This window comes from Bombina bombina, chromosome 5 (assembly GCF_027579735.1).
Source record: "Bombina bombina isolate aBomBom1 chromosome 5, aBomBom1.pri, whole genome shotgun sequence".
In the NCBI taxonomy this organism is placed as follows: domain Eukaryota; kingdom Metazoa; phylum Chordata; class Amphibia; order Anura; family Bombinatoridae; genus Bombina; species Bombina bombina.
Window position 1 is genome coordinate 177,358,614 of NC_069503.1, and position 20,892 is coordinate 177,379,505.

Consider the following 20,892-nt stretch of genomic DNA (forward strand, 5'->3'; position numbering starts at 1 on the left):
ATTTCTTTCATATTAACAAGAGTCCATGAGCTAGTGACGTATGGGATATACATTCCTACCAGGAGGGGCAAAGTTTCCCAAACCTTAAAATGCCTATAAATACACCCCTCACCACACCCACAAATCAGTTTAACGAATAGCCAAGAAGTGGGGTGATAAGAAAAAAGTGCGAAGCATATAAAATAAGGAATTGGAATAATTGTGCTTTATACAAAAAAATCATAACCACCACAAAAAAGGGTGGGCCTCATGGACTCTTGTTAATATGAAAGAAATGAATTTATCAGGTAAGTTCTTACATAAATTATGTTTTCTTTCATGTAATTAACAAGAGTCCATGAGCTAGTGACGTATGGGATAATGAATACCCAAGATGTGGATCTTTCCACACAAGAGTCACTAGAGAGGGAGGGATAAAATAAAGACAGCCAATTCCTGCTGAAAATAATCCACACCCAAAATAAAGTTTAATGAAAAACATAAGCAGAAGATTCAAACCGAAACCACTGCCTGAAGTACCTTTCTACCCAAAAACTGCTTCAGAAGAAGAGAATACATCAAAATGGTAGAATTTAGTAAAAGTATGCAAAGAGGACCAAGTCGCTGCTTTGCAAATCTGATCAACTGAAGCTTCATTCCTAAACGCCCAGGAAGTAGAAACTGACCTAGTAGAATGAGCTGTAATCCTCTGAGGCGGAGTCTTACCCGATTTAACATAGGCAAGATGAATTAAAGATTTCAACCAGGATGCCAAAGAAATGGCAGAAGCTTTCTGGCCTTTTCTAGAACCAGAAAAGATGACAAATAGACTAGAAGTCTTTCGGAAAGATTTAGTAGCTTCAACATAATATTTCAAAGCTCTAACAACATCCAAAGAATGTAACGATTTCTCCTTAGAATTCTTAGGATTAGGACATAATGAAGGAACCACGATTTCTCTACTAATGTTGTTGGAATTCACAACCTTAGGTAAAAATTCAAAAGAAGTTCGCAACACCGCCTTATCCTGATGAAAAATCAGAAAAGGAGACTTACAAGAAAGAGCAGATAATTCAGAAACTCTTCTGGCAGAAGAGATGGCCAAAAGGAACAAAACTTTCCAAGAAAGCAATTTAATGTCCAATGAATGCATAGGTTCAAACGGAGGAGCTTGAAGAGCTCCCAGAACCAAATTCAAACTCCATAGAGGAGAAATTGACTTAATGACAGGTTTTATACGAACCAAAGCTTGTACAAAACAATGAATATCAGGAAGAATAGCAATCTTTCTGTGAAAAAGAACAGAAAGAGCAGAGATTTGTCCTTTCAAGGAACTTGCGGACAAACCCTTATCTAAACCATCCTGAAGAAATTGTAATATTCTCGGAATTCTAAAAGAATACCAAGAAAAATGATGAGTAAGACACCAAGAAATATAAGTCTTCCAGACTCTATAATATATCTCTCTAGATACAGATTTACAAGCCTGTAACATAGTATCAATCACAGAGTCAGAGAAACCTCTTTGACTAAGAATCAAGCGTTCAATCTCCATACCTTTAAATTTAAGGATTTCAGATCCGGATGGAAAAAAGGACCTTGCGACAGAAGGTCTGGTCTTAACGGAAGAGTCCATGGTTGGCAAGATGCCATCCGGACAAGATCCGCATACCAAAACCTGTGAGGCCATGCCGGAGCTATTAGCAGAAAAAACGAGCATTCCCTCAGAATCTTGGAGATTACTCTTGGAAGAAGAACTAGAGGCGGAAAGATATAGGCAGGATGATACTTCCAAGGAAGTGATAATGCATCCACTGCCTCCGCCTGAGGATCCCGGGATCTGGACAGATACCTGGGAAGTTTCTTGTTTAGATGAGAGGCCATCAGATCTATCTCTGGAAGCCCCCACATTTGAACAATCTGAAGAAATACCTCTGGGTGAAGAGACCATTCACCCGGATGCAACGTTTGGCGACTGAGATAATCCGCTTCCCAATTGTCTACACCTGGGATATGAACCGCAGAGATTAGACAGGAGCTGGATTCCGCCCAAACCAAAATTCGAGATACTTCTTTCATAGCCAGAGGACTGTGAGTCCCTCCTTGATGATTGATGTATGCCACAGTTGTGACATTGTCTGTCTGAAAACAAATGAACGATTCTCTCTTCAGAAGAGGCCAAAACTGAAGAGCTCTGAAAATTGCACGGAGTTCCAAAATATTGATCGGTAATCTCACCTCCTGAGATTCCCAAACTCCCTGTGCCGTCAGAGATCCCCACACAGCTCCCCAACCTGTGAGACTTGCATCTGTTGAAATTACAGTCCAGGTCGGAAGAACAAAAGAAGCCCCCTGAATTAAACGATGGTGATCTGTCCACCACGTTAGAGAGTGTCGAACAATCGGTTTTAAAGATATTAATTGATATATCTTCGTGTAATCCCTGCACCATTGGTTCAGCATACAGAGCTGAAGAGGTCGCATGTGAAAACGAGCAAAGGGGATCGCGTCCGATGCAGCAGTCATAAGACCTAGAATTTCCATGCATAAGGCTACCGAAGGGAATGATTGAGACTGAAGGTTTCGACAAGCTGTAATCAATTTTAGACGTCTCTTGTCTGTTAAAGACAGAGTCATGGACACTGAATCTATCTGGAAACCCAGAAAGGTTACCCTTGTTTGAGGAATCAAAGAACTTTTTGGTAAATTGATCCTCCAACCATGATCTTGAAGAAACAACACAAGTCGATTCGTATGAGACTCTGCTAAATGTAAAGACTGAGCAAGTACCAAGATATCGTCCAAATAAGGAAATACCACAATACCCTGTTCTCTGATTACAGACAGAAGGGCACCGAGAATCTTTGTGAAAATTCTCGGAGCTGTAGCAAGGCCAAACGGTAGAGCCACAAATTGGTAATGCTTGTCTAGAAAAGAGAATCTCAGGAACTGAAAATGATCTGGATGAATCGGAATATGCAGATATGCATCCTGTAAATCTATTGTGGACATATAATTCCCTTGCTGAACAAAAGGCAATATAGTCCTTACAGTTACCATCTTGAACGTTGGTATCCTTACATAACGATTCAATAATTTTAGATCCAGAACTGGTCTGAAGGAATCCTCCTTCTTTGGTACAATGAAGAGATTTGAATAAAACCCCATCCCCTGTTCCGGAACTGGAACTGGCATAATTACTCCAGCCAACTCTAGATCTGAAACACAATTCAGAAATGCTTGAGCTTTCACTGGATTTACTGGGACACGGGAAAGAAAAAATCTCTTTGCAGGAGGTCTCATCTTGAAACCAATTCTGTACCCTTCTGAAACAATGTTCTGAATCCAAAGATTGTGAATTGAATTGATCCAAATTTCTTTGAAAAAACGTAACCTGCCCCCTACCAGCTGAACTGGAATGAGGGCCGTACCTTCATGTGAACTTAGAAGCAGGCTTTGCCTTTCTAGCAGGCTTGGATTTATTCCAGATTGGAGATGGTTTCCAAACTGATACTGCTCCTGAGGACGAAGGATCAGGCTTTTGTTCTTTGTTGAAACGAAAGGAACGAAAACGATTGTTAGCCCTGTTTTTACCTTTAGATTTTTTATCCTGTGGTAAAAAAGTTCCTTTCCCACCAGTAACAGTTGAAATAATAGAATCCAACTGAGAACCAAATAATTTGTTTCCCTGGAAAGAAATGGAAAGTAGAGTTGATTTAGAAGCCATATCAGCATTCCAAGTCTTAAGCCATAAAGCTCTTCTGGCTAAGATAGCTAGAGACATAAACCTAACATCAACTCTAATAATATCAAAAATGGCATCACAGATAAAATTATTAGCATGCTGAAGAAGAATAATAATATCATGAGAATCACGATTTGCTACTTGTTGCGCTAGGGTTTCCAACCAAAAAGTTGAAGCTGCAGCAACATCAGCCAATGATATAGCAGGTCTAAGAAGATTACCTGAACACAGATAAGCTTTTCTTAGAAAGGATTCAATTTTTCTATCTAAAGGATCCTTAAACGAGGTACCATCTGACGTAGGAATGGTAGTACGTTTAGCAAGGGTAGAAATAGCCCCATCAACTTTAGGGATTTTGTCCCAAAATTCTAACCTGTCAGGCGGAACAGGATATAATTGCTTAAAACGTTTAGAAGGAGTAAATGAATTACCCAATTTATCCCATTCTTTGGAAATCACTGCAGAAATAGCATTAGGAACAGGAAAAACTTCTGGAATAACCGCAGGAGCTTTAAAAACCTTATCCAAACGTATAGAATTAGTATCAAGAGGACTAGAATCCTCTATTTCTAAAGCAATTAGTACTTCTTTAAGTAAAGAGCGAATAAATTCCATCTTAAATAAATATGAAGATTTATCAGCATCAATCTCTGAGATAGAATCCTCTGAACCAGAAGAGTCCAAAGAATCAGAATGATGGTGTTCATTTAAAAATTCATCTGTAGAGAGAGAAGATTTAAAAGACTTTTTACGTTTACTAGAAGGAGAAATAACAGACAAAGCCTTCTTTATGGATTCAGAAACAAAATCTCTTATGTTATCAGGAACATTCTGCACCTTAGATGTTGAGGGAACTGCAACAGGCAATGGTACATTACTAAAGGAAATATTATCTGCTTTAACAAGTTTGTCATGACAATTATTACAAACAACAGCTGGAGGAATAGCTACCAAAAATTTACAGCAGATACACTTAGCTTTGGTAGATCCAGCAGGCAGTGATTTTCCTGTAGTATCTTCTGGCTCAGATGCAACGTGAGACATCTTGCAATATGTAAGAGAAAAAACAACATATAAAGCAAAATAGATCAAATTCCTTATAAGACAGTTTCAGGAATGGGAAAGAATGCCAAATATCAAGCTTCTAGCAACCAGAAGCAATGAAAAATGAGACTGAAATAATGTGGAGACAAAAGCGACGCCCATATTTTTTAGCGCCAAATAAGACGCCCACATTATTTGGCGCCTAAATGCTTTTGGCGCCAAAAATGACGCCACATCCGGAACGCCGACATTTTTGGCGCAAAATAACGTCAAAAAATGACGTAACTTCCGGCGACACGTATGACGCCGGAAACGGAAAAGAATTTTTGCGCCAAAAAAGTCCGCGCCAAGAATGACGCAATAAAATGAAGCATTTTCAGCCCCCGCGAGCCTAACAGCCCACAGGGAAAAAAGTCAAATTTTTGAGGTAAGAAAAATATGATAATTCAATGCATAATCCCAAATATGAAACTGACTGTCTGAAAATAAGGAAAGTTGAACATTCTGAGTCATGGCAAATAAATGTTTGAATACATATATTTAGAACTTTATAAATAAAGTGCCCAACCATAGCTTAGAGTGTCACAGAAAATTAGACTTACTTACCCCAGGACACTCATCTACATGTTTGTAGAAAGCCAAACCAGTACTGAAACGAGAATCAGTAGAGGTAATGGTAAATATAAGAGTATATCGTCGATCTGAAAAGGGAGGTAAGAGATGAATCTCTACGACCGATAACAGAGAACCTTATGAAATAGACCCCATAGAAGGAGATCACTGCATTCAATAGGCAATACTCTCTTCACATCCCTCTGACATTCACTGCACGCTGAGAGGAAAACCGGGCTCCAACTTGCTGCGGAGCGCATATCAACGTAGAATCTAGCACAAACTTACTTCACCACCTCCCTTGGAGGCAAAGTTTGTAAAAACTGATTTGTGGGTGTGGTGAGGGGTGTATTTATAGGCATTTTAAGGTTTGGGAAACTTTGCCCCTCCTGGTAGGAATGTATATCCCATACGTCACTAGCTCATGGACTCTTGTTAATTACATGAAAGAAATATTTACTTCTATACTGGCAAAGAGACTGCAGAAAGGGTTATCAGAGATCATTCACAGAGACCAGGTGGGGTTTCTCCTTAAACGTAGTTCGTCATCCAAAATAAGACAACTTTTGCTATCTATTGACTACTTTAAGAATATAGAGGGCACTTTAGCCGAAAGTTATCCAGACGCTGCAGTAATAGCGATCGACGCTGAGAAAGCGTTCGATCGAGTTAATCAATGATCACATATTAACAACACTAAATCGATTTGGATTTGGGGATGAGTTCCTTAACTTAGTTAAAAACATATGTACTCAATCATCAACCAATCTAATTATACATGGGCAGGAATCAAATAAAATAAGACTAGAACAAGGTATGCGGCAAGGATGCCCACTCTCTCCACTCTTATTCAATCTAGCGATAGAACCATTAGCTGCTAAAATCAGAGATCAAAGGTATTAAGATCTATAAAAAAGAGATGAAAGTGGCACTCTATGCTGACGATTTGCTGATATATATATCTAATACTTCTACCAACATTCCTAGGCTGCTCAACATAATCAAACTATTTGGCCAATTCTCAGGATACAGAATTAATAAACTAAAATCGGAGCTATTATGGCAAAGACAGACTGATAGTTCCTGCATAGAAAATCCATTTAAGACAGTTTACAAATCTTTTAGATACTTGGGGATCTCGGTTTCGGCCGATCCCCAAGAATGGTATTCTTTGAACATTTCTCCAATCCTTGCACAAGCTATTACACATATGGGAAACTGGCAGAATTTACCCCTCTCATTATCAGGACGCATTGCCTTGTTCAAAATGGTAATTTTACCAAAGATTTCTTACATACTCCAAAATCTTCCCTTATTATTAAAAACATATGATGTTAAAAAATTTAACACGGCGCTTCGTTGCTTTATATGGCAAGCAAAAAAAACTAGAATATCTCTTCAGAGATTATATCTCTCAAAGCAATACGCTGGAATGGCTCTCCCAGATTTATATCTTTATAATTTAGTTTTCTTAGGACGTATAGCAGCAGACTGGGTAGGGGAGTCTGATTATTTTACAGATAACGAACTTGAGGTCAGTATGATACACCCCCTGATGCCTGTGTCCTTGCTACACATTCCCCTTTACTTAATACCCAAGCAAGTGAAAGGTCTTAAAACAATATTTACGATATTCCAGGCATGGAATAAGATTGGAGCACGAGTTGGAATAAATACTAATATACCCAGATACCAAATTTTCTTAGGGAATCCGGAATTTCAAGAGGGAACACAAACTGTATTATTGAAGAGATGGCGTGGTCAGGGACTCATTTATCTTATGCAGTTATTTAAAACAGAATCAGGAATTATTAAATCCTTTGAAGAGCTGAAACTCGAGTTTAATCTGAACACTCAAGATTTCTTTGCTTATCTGCAAGCTAGACATTATGCCACACAGCTATCCACTAAATTTAACTGGAAATGGTCATGGGGAAGCTGGATAACTGGCCAACCCTGTCTAAAGCAGGCTTTTTCTCTATCTCGCCATGGTATACATACCTCAATTCATACAAGGGCAGTTCCAACCTAGAGAAACTAGCTCAGAAATGGTCAAATCTCACCACCTTCAATATTGAAGAGTCACAAGTTGCGTGTTCCATTTCGTTAGTTTACGATACAACTTTGGCTGAGACATGGAGAGAGTCCCACACCAAACTCTTATACCAAGTGTATTATACACCAGAAAGAGGTTATAAATGGTATAATATAAACTTTAAGAAGTGTCCTAAATGCAGATTACAAGCTGCAGATTTAATACACATGTTCTGGGCATGTCCCAGACTTAAACAATTCTGGCATAAACTAGAGTTCTGACTACTAAAGGTTTTAAAATTGGGTCCCTACAAGCTGACAGAGATAACTATATTTTTTTTTGTCTCGCAATAACGGGGATTTTACAGACTCTAAAATACTAATTTAGTTGTCCTGGCAGTTAGGAACTTAATCCTCAAGAACTGGAAGAGCAAATTCATACCCACAATTACCGAGGTACAAAATTATCTTAAAAAACAATACCGAATAGAACAACTAGCCACAGAACTAAATTCGGACTACGAAATAACATCTTTCTTTAATAAATGGGCAAAATTTGTTAAAATATTCTCACCGGCTGAAATTGAATACTTGATCTTCCCATTTAGAAACTGAAATAGTACTACTCAGTATATGGTAGCGAGACAGAGGAAGGTAGCCATACATATGCTTGCTGAGGAGAGGGAGGAGGGGAGGGAGACGGGAGGAGAGGGAAGAGCTGGGAAATCTAATCCCCCTCCCTTTTTTTTTCTTCTTCTCTCCTCCCCCCCCCCTTTTTCCTGAATAACCCCTTAAAAGTAAAAATATTCTAGGTTCAAACTATGTTTATTTTGTTGCATGAAAGTATAAAACGAGGATTACAGGTAGATGAACTTGACTGAAATCTTTTTTAATATTCATAGACAATTATATTTTGATCTGAAATGCTTGTATGATGTCAAATAGTTTTTTTTTTATTCCATTTTCTTCTTATTTCCTGTCATACACTTGTACAATCCTCAATAAAAAATTTAAAAAATAAAATAAAAAAAATAAAATAAGCAAAACTATAAAAAATAAATAAAAAAACAAACCTTTATGGGCTATATAAATAGATCATCTACAAATCATTTATGCAAAGAAAAAATGAGTGTATAATGTCCCTTTAAGACTCAGGGGCCTATCTATTAAGCTCCGAATGGAGTTTGATGCCCCGTGTTTCTGGTGAGCCTGCAGGCTCGCCAGAAACAGCAGTTATGAAGCAGTGGTCACATAGACCGCTGCTCCATAACCCTGACCGACATCACCAGAATTCAACCCGATCAAGTACGATCGGGTTGATTGACACCCCCCTGCTGGCAGCCCATTGGCCGCAAGTCTGCAGGGGGCGGCGTTGCACCAGCAGCCTCACGCTGACTAGGGGGATACTAACGAGCAGAGGTTTGGTTCCATATTTAAGGATGTCAACATGGTCAGTGGAGTGGAGAGAGCTTCCGTGGGAAAGATTAAGGTAAACGGACTGTCAGAAACGCTTTCTTCACTTGCAGGAGATTTCTATGAATCTTAAATACCATAGAAGATAAGGTGAGGCATTACTGCTGTTGGCGTATACAGAGTGAAATAAGGTGGTATTGTAATTTGAAAAATGCCCCATAAAAACACACCAGAATTCTGGAAGGACTTTCTCACCTCTATTGATTTTTGTCAGCGACATAAATGTGTGCCTTTTAAAGAGTGATTTTATAACAGGTTTTTCTCTGTAATAAATAATTTTGCAAATACATTTTGGTAATAATATTTGACTATGCTTGTGTAGCGTCCTGCAATTTTGTATATTTGTAACTTATTTTTTGTTTCTATTTAGAATGGATAGATTAAGTAGAGTTGCTTTATACTTCTACCAGCGTGGATCCTTATCCTTTACATTTTTTGCAATAAGGAAACTATAACAGAGTAAACAGGCACTTTAACCCCAGTTAACAAGCGGTACAGAGGAACTATCTATGCTAGAATGAGTATAATATATATTTATGTTATCATGCGAGCATGTAAAAACCCTCTGGTATGGTCTCGCAGAAACACAATCAATTTGGAACAAAAGTGAACTAAGAAATCAATATATCCCCAATAAAGCTGTTGATAATGTAAAGATCTCTTACCATCTCCAGAGTAAACACTACTAGAATGTGAAAAAAAGGTGTCTGTTGAGAGTCCATGATCCATTACTCCTGGAAACTAACACCACTAGTAATATGGGCAGGATCAGACATACTATTTCCAATACATTGGATTAATTTTTTGTTTTGTTTTTAGCTTTTCATACAGAAAAAATATATACAAAAAATATTAAATGCTCAGAAACCATTGCCTGGAGGACTTATCTACCAAAAGCTGCTTCAGAAAAATACAAAAGCATCAACATTGTAGAATCTAGAAAAAATATGTAAGAAGACCAAAAAAACTCATTCTTAAAGTCCCATATAATAGCAACTGATCTGGTAGAATGGGCAGTAGTAACCCATTCAGAAGGTAACTGACCCACCGCCAAGTAAACTATATGAAAAAAGCTTTTAACCAAGAGGCTAACGAAAAATGAATAAAGAAGCTAAAAGATTGTCAAAAATCCTTAGTAGACTGCAAAATAAAACTTCAAAGAGCTGACCACATCCAAATAATGGAGCAGTTCCTCCTTAGAATAATTTAGATTAGGACAATCTCACGATTGATGTTAACAGAAGAAACCACCTTGGGCAAATGGGCAAATGGAGTTCTCAAAACTGCCTTATCCTGAAGATAAAACCAAAATAAGAATGCTCACAACAAAGTGCAGACAAATTAGAAACTCTTCTAGCAAAACGATAGAAACTAAACCTTCCAGCACAAAAGCCAAATATTCAAAACATGCATAGGTTATAAAAGGAGGAACCTGCAAAACTATGAAAACAAATAAGATTCCATAGAGGAGAAATTGGTTAATTACAGGCATAATCATGACTAATGCCTGGATAAAATTCTGAATATTCAACAAGTTAAACAAGACAGAAAGAGCAGAAATCTGATCCTTAAAAGAACTGGCAGATAAATCCTTATACAAACCTTCCCGAAGAAATTGAATTCTATGAATTCTAAAAGAGTGTCAAGCTGAACCCATGTTCCACACACCAGGAAATAAAAACCTTCCAAACCTTGTGATAAATCTTCCTGGTCACAGGTTGATGTGCCTGAACCAAAATGACAAAATCAGAAAAACCTCTTTGAACACTTGGTTTCACGACAATCTCCAAGCCATCAAGTTTAGAAATTTTAAATCAGAGGAATTTTAAATCAGAGCAAGAAGCTACGAAGGACAACTGAACATCTTAACCTGATCTGCCAACCAAGTTCTGCAAGGCCAAGCTGGAGCGATCAGGATTACATATGATACCTCCTGCTTGATCCTGGCTATTACCCTTGGTAACAGAACAAGAGGCGGAAAAATGTAAACCAGACAAAACAACACCAGAATTCTGGAAGGACTTTCTCACCTCTATTGATTTTTGTCAGCGACATAAATGTGTGCCTTTTAAAGAGTGATTTTATAACAGGTTTTTCTCTGTAATAAATAATTTTGCAAATACATTTTGGTAATAGTATTTGACTATGCTTGTGTAGCGTCCTGCAATTTTGTATATTTGTAACTTATTTTTTGTTTCTATTTAGAATGGTTGATGTGCCTGAACCAAAGGTTGATGTGCCTGAACCAAAATGACAAAATCAGAAAAACCTCTTTGAACACTTGGTTTCACGACAATCTCCAAGCCATCAAGTTTAGAAATTTTAAATCAGAGGAATTTTAAATCAGAGCAAGAAGCTACGAAGGACAACTGAACATCTTAACCTGATCTGCCAACCAAGTTCTGCAAGGCCAAGCTGGAGCGATCAGGATTACATATGATACCTCCTGCTTGATCCTGGCTATTACCCTTGGTAACAGAACAAGAGGCGGAAAAATGTAAACCAGACAAAACAATCAAGGAGCTACTACAGCATCCACAAACTGTGCCTGAAGATCCCTGGACCTTGCAAAATATCTGGAGGGTTCTTTGTTTAAACGAGAAGCCATCATATCCACCTCCGGAAGGCCCCCTTAGATCTACAATCTAACTCCAGATAAAGACACCTTTCCCCTGGGTGAAGGGATTGAAGACTGAGAAAATCTGCTTCCAAATTGCACAACCCTGTAATAGTTACAAAATTAGCAAAAGTTATACAGGAATTGCTTTCTACTCTACGTAAGAATTCTGGAAACCTCTCTCATCGAAAGGGAACAGTGAGTTCCCCCTGATAATTGATGTATAAGCCACTGCTGGAAACTCAGGTAAGTATTTTCAGGTGAGGTCAAAACTGAAGACCTCTGAAAAATGCGAGTTCTAGAACATTTATAGGCAACTTTGCCTCCCGAAGTAACAAAACTCCCTGTGCTCTCTAAGACCCCCAGACTGCACCCCAACCTGAAAAAATAGCATCTGTTAAGATCAGAGTCCCATTAGGACAGACAAAAGAATGCCCACGAAACAATAGATACATGACTGATCGACCAAGAAAAGGATTGTCTTGTATCGGCATCCAAAATAATCTTTCCAGCCAACTAAGTGAGATCCTGCACCACCAACAAAGCATAAAAAGATCTATGGAATGAGAATAAACTGCCTGAAAATGATACAAGCTGAAAATAACTTCAGCCTTCTTTGTTTCTGTCAAGGAAATTCTCATGAAAACTAAATTGATTAACATATATAAATATACAAACAACATAGTACAGTTATACAACAGTCTAACAAAATTGACAAGCTATAAGACATTGTCCATGTCCATAGAGGAGAATTCAAGGTCATACAGAGTAAGAAGAAAATAATTTATTTTGAAGTGGGGCTGGGGCATAATTTTTTTGCAGTGGGGCATCATTTTAATGCAGGGTGGCTGGGGGCTTCATTTTATTGCTGGGAGCACCAATTATTTTATTTATTGTGTGTGTGTGGGCTGTGTATGTGTGGGCTGTGTGTGTGTGTGTGTGTGGGCTGTGTGTGTGTGGGGGGGCTGTGTGTGTGTGTGTGGGCTGTGTACACCTGTGTTCCTGTGTATGTGTCTGAGTGTGTGGATGTATGTGTATATAAATATCTCTGTGTGCATTATATCTGTGTGTTTATGTGGTACAGTGCATTGCTCCATATCTTTTAAGTATTTTTTTTTCTGGGTAGAGGCCCTGGGCTGTCACTTGCTAGGGACCTGCACTTGCTAGGGCCGGCCCTGGCGTCTCTGTAATGTTCTTGTTATCATAAGAAAACACATAAAAATAAGGCCCAATTCAACTCAACTTTTCCTAATTGTCAGCATAATTCTTCATTATATACATAAACAGTTGTTCAAATAGTACAAATGGTATATGCAATATATACAATGTTCTAATGCTCCACATTAGTGGATTTATGTTTTTTTTTATATTTAAAATGTTGTGCATTACCTTAAATGATTTTTTTTTCATTATAAAAGCTGTGGGGCGGGGTTGGGGGGCGGAGATTGGGCGGGTTGGGGGCTGAGATTGGGTGGAGTTGTGGCAGAGATTTGGCGGGAAGAAAGGGGGCCCCATTTTCCCATCTTGCCTTGGGCCCCACAATGGCTAGGGCCGGCCCTGCCTAGGCCCAGAAAAAAGAACAAACAGACTAGAAGTTTGTCTGAAATCCTTAGTAGCATCAACATATTTAATTCTATAACAGTCAGAAAATGCAAAGATCTTTCAGAAGCATCTTTAGGATTAGGACACAAAGAGGGAACAACAATCTCTCAAGGTTATCTGTAGAAACAACTTTAGGCAAAAAATTAAATGCTGTCGTAAAACAGTCTTATCCTGATGAAAAATCAGATGAGACTCACAAGAAAGAGCAGACAATTCAGAAAATCTATTAGCAGACATAATTGGCCAAAAGAATCAACACTTTCCTTGAAATAAGTTTAATGTCCAATTTATACACAGGTTCAAAAAGAGGAGCATGCAAAACCCTTAAAGGGACATTGAACACTAGATTTTATACTGGATTTTTATATTGGCATCTGTGTTCATTCTTTTATAGTAGTGTCTTTTACATGCAGTTATATGAGAATTGGTGTATACTGTCCCTTTAACACTAGGTTAAGATTCTAAGGAGGAGAAATAGGCTTGATAACAGGTTTAATCTGGACCAGAGCATGAACAAGAATGATCAGGAAGACTAGCAATATTTTTGTGAAACAAAACTAAAAGAGCAGAAATCTGCCCTTTTAAGAAACTGGCAGATAAACCTTAATTTAAACCATCCGGCAAAAACTAAAATAATGCCAGGAAAAACCATGATCTATACACCAGGAAATGTAAGTTTTCCAAACCTTGTGATAAATCTTCCTAGAAAATGGCTTACAAGCCTGAATCAGAGTTTCAATCACAGAATCTGAGAGACCTTTATGTCTCAGAACGAAGCGTAACATTTCCATGCCATCAGGTTTAGAAATTTTAGATCTGGATGGAGGACCTTGAGACAGGTCTGAACGCAGAGGAAGAGGCCAAGGAGGGCAACTGGAAATTGGAACCAGATCCTCATACCAAATACTGCGAGGCCCACTGGGGCAATCAGAATTACAGATGACTTCTCTAGTTTTATCTTGGAAATCACACTTTAGAGGCCTCCAAAAATGTATCCATACAGTAAAGTTAGAATATTTAATAAGAGATACAAGCAGACATGGGTATCTACATACAGGGAGTGCAGAATTATTAGGCAAATGAGTATTTTGACCACATCATCCTCTTTATGCATGTTGTCTTACTCCAAGCTCTATAGGCCCGAAAGCCTACTACCAATTAAGCATATTAGGTGATGTGCATCTCTGTAATGAGAAGGGGTGTGGTCTAATGACATCAACACCCTATATCAGGTGTGCATAATTATTAGGCAACTTCCTTTCCTTTGGCAAAATGGGTCAAAAGAAGGATTTGACAGGCTCAGAAAAGTCAAAAATAGTGAGATATCTTGCAGAGGGATGCAGCACTCTTAAAATTGCAAAGCTTCTGAAGCGTGATCATCGAACAATCAAGCGTTTCATTCAAAATAGTCAACAGGGTCGCAAGAAGCGTGTGGAAAAACCAAGGCGCAAAATAACTGCCCATGAACTGAGAAAAGTCAAGCGTGCAGCTGCCAAGATGCCACTTGCCACCAGTTTGGCCATATTTCAGAGCTGCAACATCACTGGAGTGCCCAAAAGCACAAGGTGTGCAGTACTCAGAGACATGGCCAAGGTAAGAAAGGCTGAAAGACGACCACCACTGAACAAGACACACAAGCTGAAACGTCAAGACTGGGCCAAGAAATATCTCAAGACTGATTTTTCTAAGGTTTTATGGACTGATGAAATGAGAGTGAGTCTTGATGGGCCAGATGGATGGGCCCGTGGCTGGATTGGTAAAGGGCAGAGAGCTCCAGTCCGACTCAGACGCCAGCAAGTTGGAGGTGGAGTACCGGTTTGGGCTGGTATCATCAAAGATGAGCTTGTGGGGCCTTTTCGGGTTGAGGATGGAGTCAAGCTCAACTCCCAGTCCTACTGCCAGTTTCTGGAAGACACCTTCTTCAAGCAGTGGTACAGGAAGAAGTCTGCATCCTTCAAGAAAAACATGATTTTCATGCAGGACAATGCTCCATCACATGCGTCCAAGTACTCCACAGCGTGGCTGGCAAGAAAGGGTATAAAAGAAGAAAATCTAATGACATGGCCTCCTTGTTCACCTGATCTGAACCCCATTGAGAACCTGTGTTCCATCATCAAATGTGAGATTTACAAGGAGGGAAAACAGTACACCTCTCTGAACAGTGTCTGGCAGGCTGTGGTTGCTGCTGCACGCAATGTTGATGGTGAACAGATCAAAACACTGACAGAATCCATGGATGGCAGGCTTTTGAGTGTCCTTGCAAAGAAAGGTGGCTATATTGGTCACTGATTTGTTTTTGTTTTGTTTTTGAATGTCAGAAATGTATATTTGTGAATGTTGAGATGTTATATTGGTTTCACTGGTAAAAATAAATAATTGAAATGGGTATATATTTGTTTTTTGTTAAGTTGCCTAATAATTATGCACAGTAATAGTCACATGCACACACAGATATTCCCCTAAAATAGCTAAAACTAAAAACAAACTAAAAACTACTTCCAAAACTATTCAGCTTTGATATTAATGAGTTTTTTGGGTTCATTGAGAACATGGTTGTTGTTCAATAATAAAATTAATCCTCAAAAATACAACTTGCCTAATAATTCTGCACTCCCTGTATACAGAAAAAGATGGTGCAAATACATCTCCCCCCTCCCCCCATTTTACCTGTTTCCCTTGTATTTTAGGTAAACCTTTAGTCAGTAGGGAGAGTCTATAATAAAGATGAAAGGAAACCCAAAATCTGAGATTGCACCTTGAGAAAGGAGATGTCTTTATAACAATAAGTAAAGGAAGGTGTATTTAATGGTATTTAAATTGTAATTTAAAGTGCTACAATTGTAATTTGAACAGAAAAATCAAATTCAGATATTATAATGAGATCAGTTTATAACAAAATGTAAACTAAGGTGGAAACAGCATAGAGATTCCCATACAGCAATGGTAGGAATATTCAGTACCACGTTAGTGATAGTTATGTAATTCTTACCCCTTTTGTCACACCATAGTAAGATTGATTAGTTTAGTTGAAGTAAATTTCTTTATCCAATAATGTAAATAGTTGTAAAAGTGTAGGGAAACAATTAGGCTCTCCTAAAGCCACAGTGGAGAAGTATCTCAGATGGTCGTGAGGGCAGTGAGCAAAATGTCGCTGGTTAATTTTTCTGCCACTGGACAGAAGCCGATCATCACCAGCACTGCAAATAAGTGTCTTAAGAGCCCTTAAAATGTTGAAACTTAGCTTGACAGGGAGGTAACTATCCAGGATATTGCAGCGCCATCCGGGTACAACACAGAAGGGATCTCCAAGATGTTAAAGAGGAGAGCAGACACCTCCAAGTCCATAACCCCTGTGCCTTAAACAAGACCTGCATACCAACCCAGCAGGTTGGCGTCTGTGGTCACATCACCCAGGAATGTCTCCAGAAGCACGCGCTCTGAGACAGTTACTCCTGAAAAAAACACTACGGGAGAGAATCTCTTGTCACCTGATCTAGATCTAACCTCAGACAGATCTAAATGTTCTCCATTTTATAAAAAATAGCCAAGGGAATGATGTCCATGGAAACCATCAGACCAATTCCCTCCATACATTTAGACATTGAGAAGTGAAGGAAAATCAACTATAGCTAGATCCAAACACCCAACCATCTGGTTGAAATATGGCTAAGCTATCTACCGGACCACTAGAACTTGCTGTTGGCTGGACAAAAGACAGCAGAGAAAGGAAAGGGAATAAATATTTGATTATCCAACCTCAGTTAGACATCTTCTCCTAGATAGAGAATCTATTAAGGTCCAAGCCTACTACCCCTGGTGTTCCCAGGTGGACTCCCATCCAGGTACTGACCAGGCCTGGCCCTGCTTAACTTCTGAGATCAGATGGAATTGGGTGCATACAGAGCATTGTGGCGGTAGACTCAATAAAATCACCCTGAAGACGGGACAAGGGAACTCTTCTCCAACAAGATCTCTTGAAGGAGAGATAGATCGAAGGAAGGATGACACCTGAACCATATATTGTCCAAAAGAACACCCTTGTAATACCCCAAGACCTAAAAGTCTTTCAGGGATGACGAAACTCAGAAACTAGAAAAGACCACAAATCAGGGGAACAAAAAATCCTACAGGTCTATGTTCGCTATGAACAGGTCCTCTTGAACCAAAGAAGCAAGGATACTACTTTGAAAGTCAGAACTTTAGTTACTTGAGGAAAATATCTAGATCCCTTTCCCAAACTGGGACTGGAACTATCACTCCCAGAGAGGAAGATCCTGAACCCAGTTCAAGGAATGCTTCTCATGATACCTGGATTGCAGATACTCTAGAAGGAGAAATCTGCCCCTGGACTCCAAAAGACATATAAACTTTGCTTCCCATACCGGAAGTCGAAACTAAGCCGCCTGGGTGAAAACCAGGAATCCTAACTGCTAGCCCATATGGGAGTCTAAGAAAGAGTAAAAGGAAAACTTTCCTTTACTCTTACTCTCTTGACGTGTGGTAGAAAAACCCTTCTTTCACCCAAAAAGTCAGAGGATAATTCTGCTAGACCAAGTCCAAACAAGGTCTCATCCTTAAAAGGAGACGCTAGAAGCATGGATTTGGAGGAAACATAAAATATGGAACCTGCAACTGCAGAACTATAAAGCCTAGGCTTAGCTAAGCCACAGGTAGGCTTCTCAGCTGATCATTACAGTCACAATGTCCAGTGGGCTATTACCGCAAGACTGATAAGCCAAGGCATTGCTCAAATGAACAATTAAACCTCCAGCTTCTTATCCATGGATCCGAAAAGGAGCAGCTACCCTCCATAGTGATCAAAGTTTTCTGAGTCATAGTAGAAAGGCTCCCTTTTACTTAGGGCAAGGTGCATTTAACTGGAGTCAGCAACAGGAAAATTCATTAAAGGACGGGAGACAGGGAGAAAGGTATCCCTAGCTTCTCCTACTCCTGTGAAAATTTCCATAGCAGGTCTAGACACATTTCCTCCAAGGAAGGAACATCATAGAAAAGATAAAGTTTACAAAACTTCCAAGAGTTGACAATGACAGGGGTATTGATGTCGTCCAAGTAGCTAAAACCTCCTTTAACAGTACATGAGGTATGCAAGCATACATCTGAAGTAGACCACTTCAGCATCAGATGAAGGAATTATACTGTCTGATTCAGAGATTTCACCTTCAGAAGCTACCAGCGAAACCTCATCACCAGACTTAGGAGAGAGAACAACCCGTATAGCAGCAGGTGGAACAGAAACCTTACTATCTGATCTCCAAAATTCCTCTTGCGATTTGCCTTAAAACAGGAAAAACAGATAATGCCAAAATACCTCAAAAGATATCTAGGCAGCAAATTCTGCAGGCAAATATCTCCTCCAGGAGATTGTGAGGAACTGCAGGGCACTGCATGTGATGCCATAAAGGCTAGGGACATTTAAGGAGAAGCTGTGGCAATGATTAAACAGTGACATCCTGAGAGACAAAAACAAACCTGCTTTAATCCTTAAGCAAAATACTTAATGAGAACTGTCACTTTAAGATTTTCCAGATTAGCCTTAAAACAGGAAATACATACATATATAAATATATAGGAACAGACCCTGTTCCAACCTATATTCCTGAAAGTTACCTTTTAGCAGAAATGTATAAAAAAGTGTCTCAATTCCTCAAGCTAAAGCATTTTAATTAAGACTTAAGCAAATTCTATAAGTAGCGGATTCCTTTTGTGACACTAAACAGCTAACAGCAAACAGATACTAAAAAAAAAAAATGGAACATCGAGTCCCTAACAGTACAGTCTAAATAATACATTTAGACTGAAACAAGACCACCGCTCCGATCTCAGACAGAGAAGGAGCCTGTCACGTGAGTGCTCAGGAGCAGTCAGAAATGGCGCCACTCCGATCTTACTCCAAGAAGGAGGCAGAGCCATACGAAGCAGATACTGTGCGCAGTGAAATAATGGCACACTGAAATCTATATATCCTAAGCTACTAAGAGTCCTGCACACAGTAGGCTACATGTATAATATTTGAGGTTGCCAATCCAAAGTGCTGAAGCGTTATTGGTAAAAAACCTAATAGCTTCCTGCAAGCCCTAGAAATACTATACAGTATACCTCTAGGACAGGCTAGAACCAAGAAACAATATCGCCTGGCGATAATAATCTTAGCAAGAGATGAAAAAACCTGGCACAGATTGTATATTTTCATAAAGTGACAAACACCCCAAAAACTTCTAATAAGCCTCCTCACAGGCTCCTATGAAGCAACAAATAAAGTATTAGCCTTACCCAACTAGTTAACCCCTTATCACTAATAAGGGGAATCAGTCTCTCTCATAAATCACATGAAGTGCCTGCCCACTGCCTTTATTAATATCCTAACTAGGATATAAATATGTCTCAATAATTGATTTGCAGGAACCCTTTAAAGTGCAAGCCTCCCACCCTGGAAGACAAACAGCACTTACCTGCATCTAGCCGTCCGGCAGGAGGACAGCCTACACAGCTTGAGAGGATGCCACTCCTCACAGAGACCTGTAGTAAGAAGAAAGAACAAAGTAAACCTACTCAGGCTTTCTATACTAGGGCAGAAGCATGCTAAGAAAACACAGCAAGGCCCACCTCACAAGTTCCTAACTGCTTTAAAGCCACAACTGCCCTACTGAAGAGACTAACATGGACTACAGCTAAACCCAAAACAAGTAAAATATCAGAGTAAACCTACTCTGGCTTTTCTAAAATAATAAAATCTTGCTTGTAGTAAAAGAAATCAATTTTCTTCAGACACCCAAAACTTCACATCCTCCATTTACAGAGGCAAAGAGAATGACTGGGGTTTGCGGGAAGGGGAGTGATACTTAACAGCTTGGCTGTGGTGCTCTTTGCCTCCTCCTGCTGGCCAGGAGTGATATTCCCAAAAGTTATTGATGATGCCGTGGACTCACCATATCTTAGGAAAGAAAAGGCTCCTGCGCTTCTTTGGAACATGAGAATGAAGAAACATTCCCCTGGAAGGCCTTGATCTGAAACCTATTCTGTATCCTTGTGAAATAAATGTTCAGAACCCATGGATCTTTAACAGAATGAAACCAAATCACCCTGAAAAAGGCATAATATGCCCCCTAACAGAGGTTTGTGAGCCACACCTTCATGCAGATTTGTTTGTGGAAATAGGCTTCTTGAACTGTTAAGACTGTTCCAATTTTGGTTTGGTTTCCAAGGAAAACTGGAAGGCCCCTGCTTGTGGGAGAAGAGGCAAGAGGGACGTTTGGCTCTTAGATTAATGGGAAAAAATGGCTAGAGGCTCTAGGATTACCCCTTTTCTTCTTATACTGCATGAGTTCCTCCAGTCACCACAGAAACTAATTCATCCAGACCAGACACCTTCCCCTTAAAAGGAAGACACAGAAGTCTTAATTTAGAAACCATGTCAGCAGGCCATGATTTCAACCACAAGGCTTTGGACTTGGTCTAGTCAAGACTGCTAGAGCCATATTCTTAGTATTTATCTCAATAGTAACAACTGCATTACAAATGAAATCATTAGCTGTTTCCAAGAGTCTTAATTAATTATAAAAGTTCACCAGCAGATTCCTTAGAAAGTTGCTCTGATAAACACTTACACTTTCCACCCCCCTGAGGAAGCGTTAAGTGAAACACGACCGCGTCAGGGGCACCTGTTGTGTTTTTAACTTGCACACAGTTGAATTTAGTTTAAATATCAAACTATGATTTTAGTCTTCTTAGTTGCTAATAAATGGTGGGAAGGATGGGAGGGTGTTAG

General features: G+C 39.3%; 1 pseudogene; it reads right to left on the reverse strand.

The window, feature by feature from the left end:
* Positions 1–16,907: 16,907 nt before the first annotated feature.
* On the reverse strand, positions 16,908–17,026 carry LOC128661790 (uncharacterized; annotated as a pseudogene).
* Between the last annotated feature and the right edge of the window lie 3,866 nt (positions 17,027–20,892).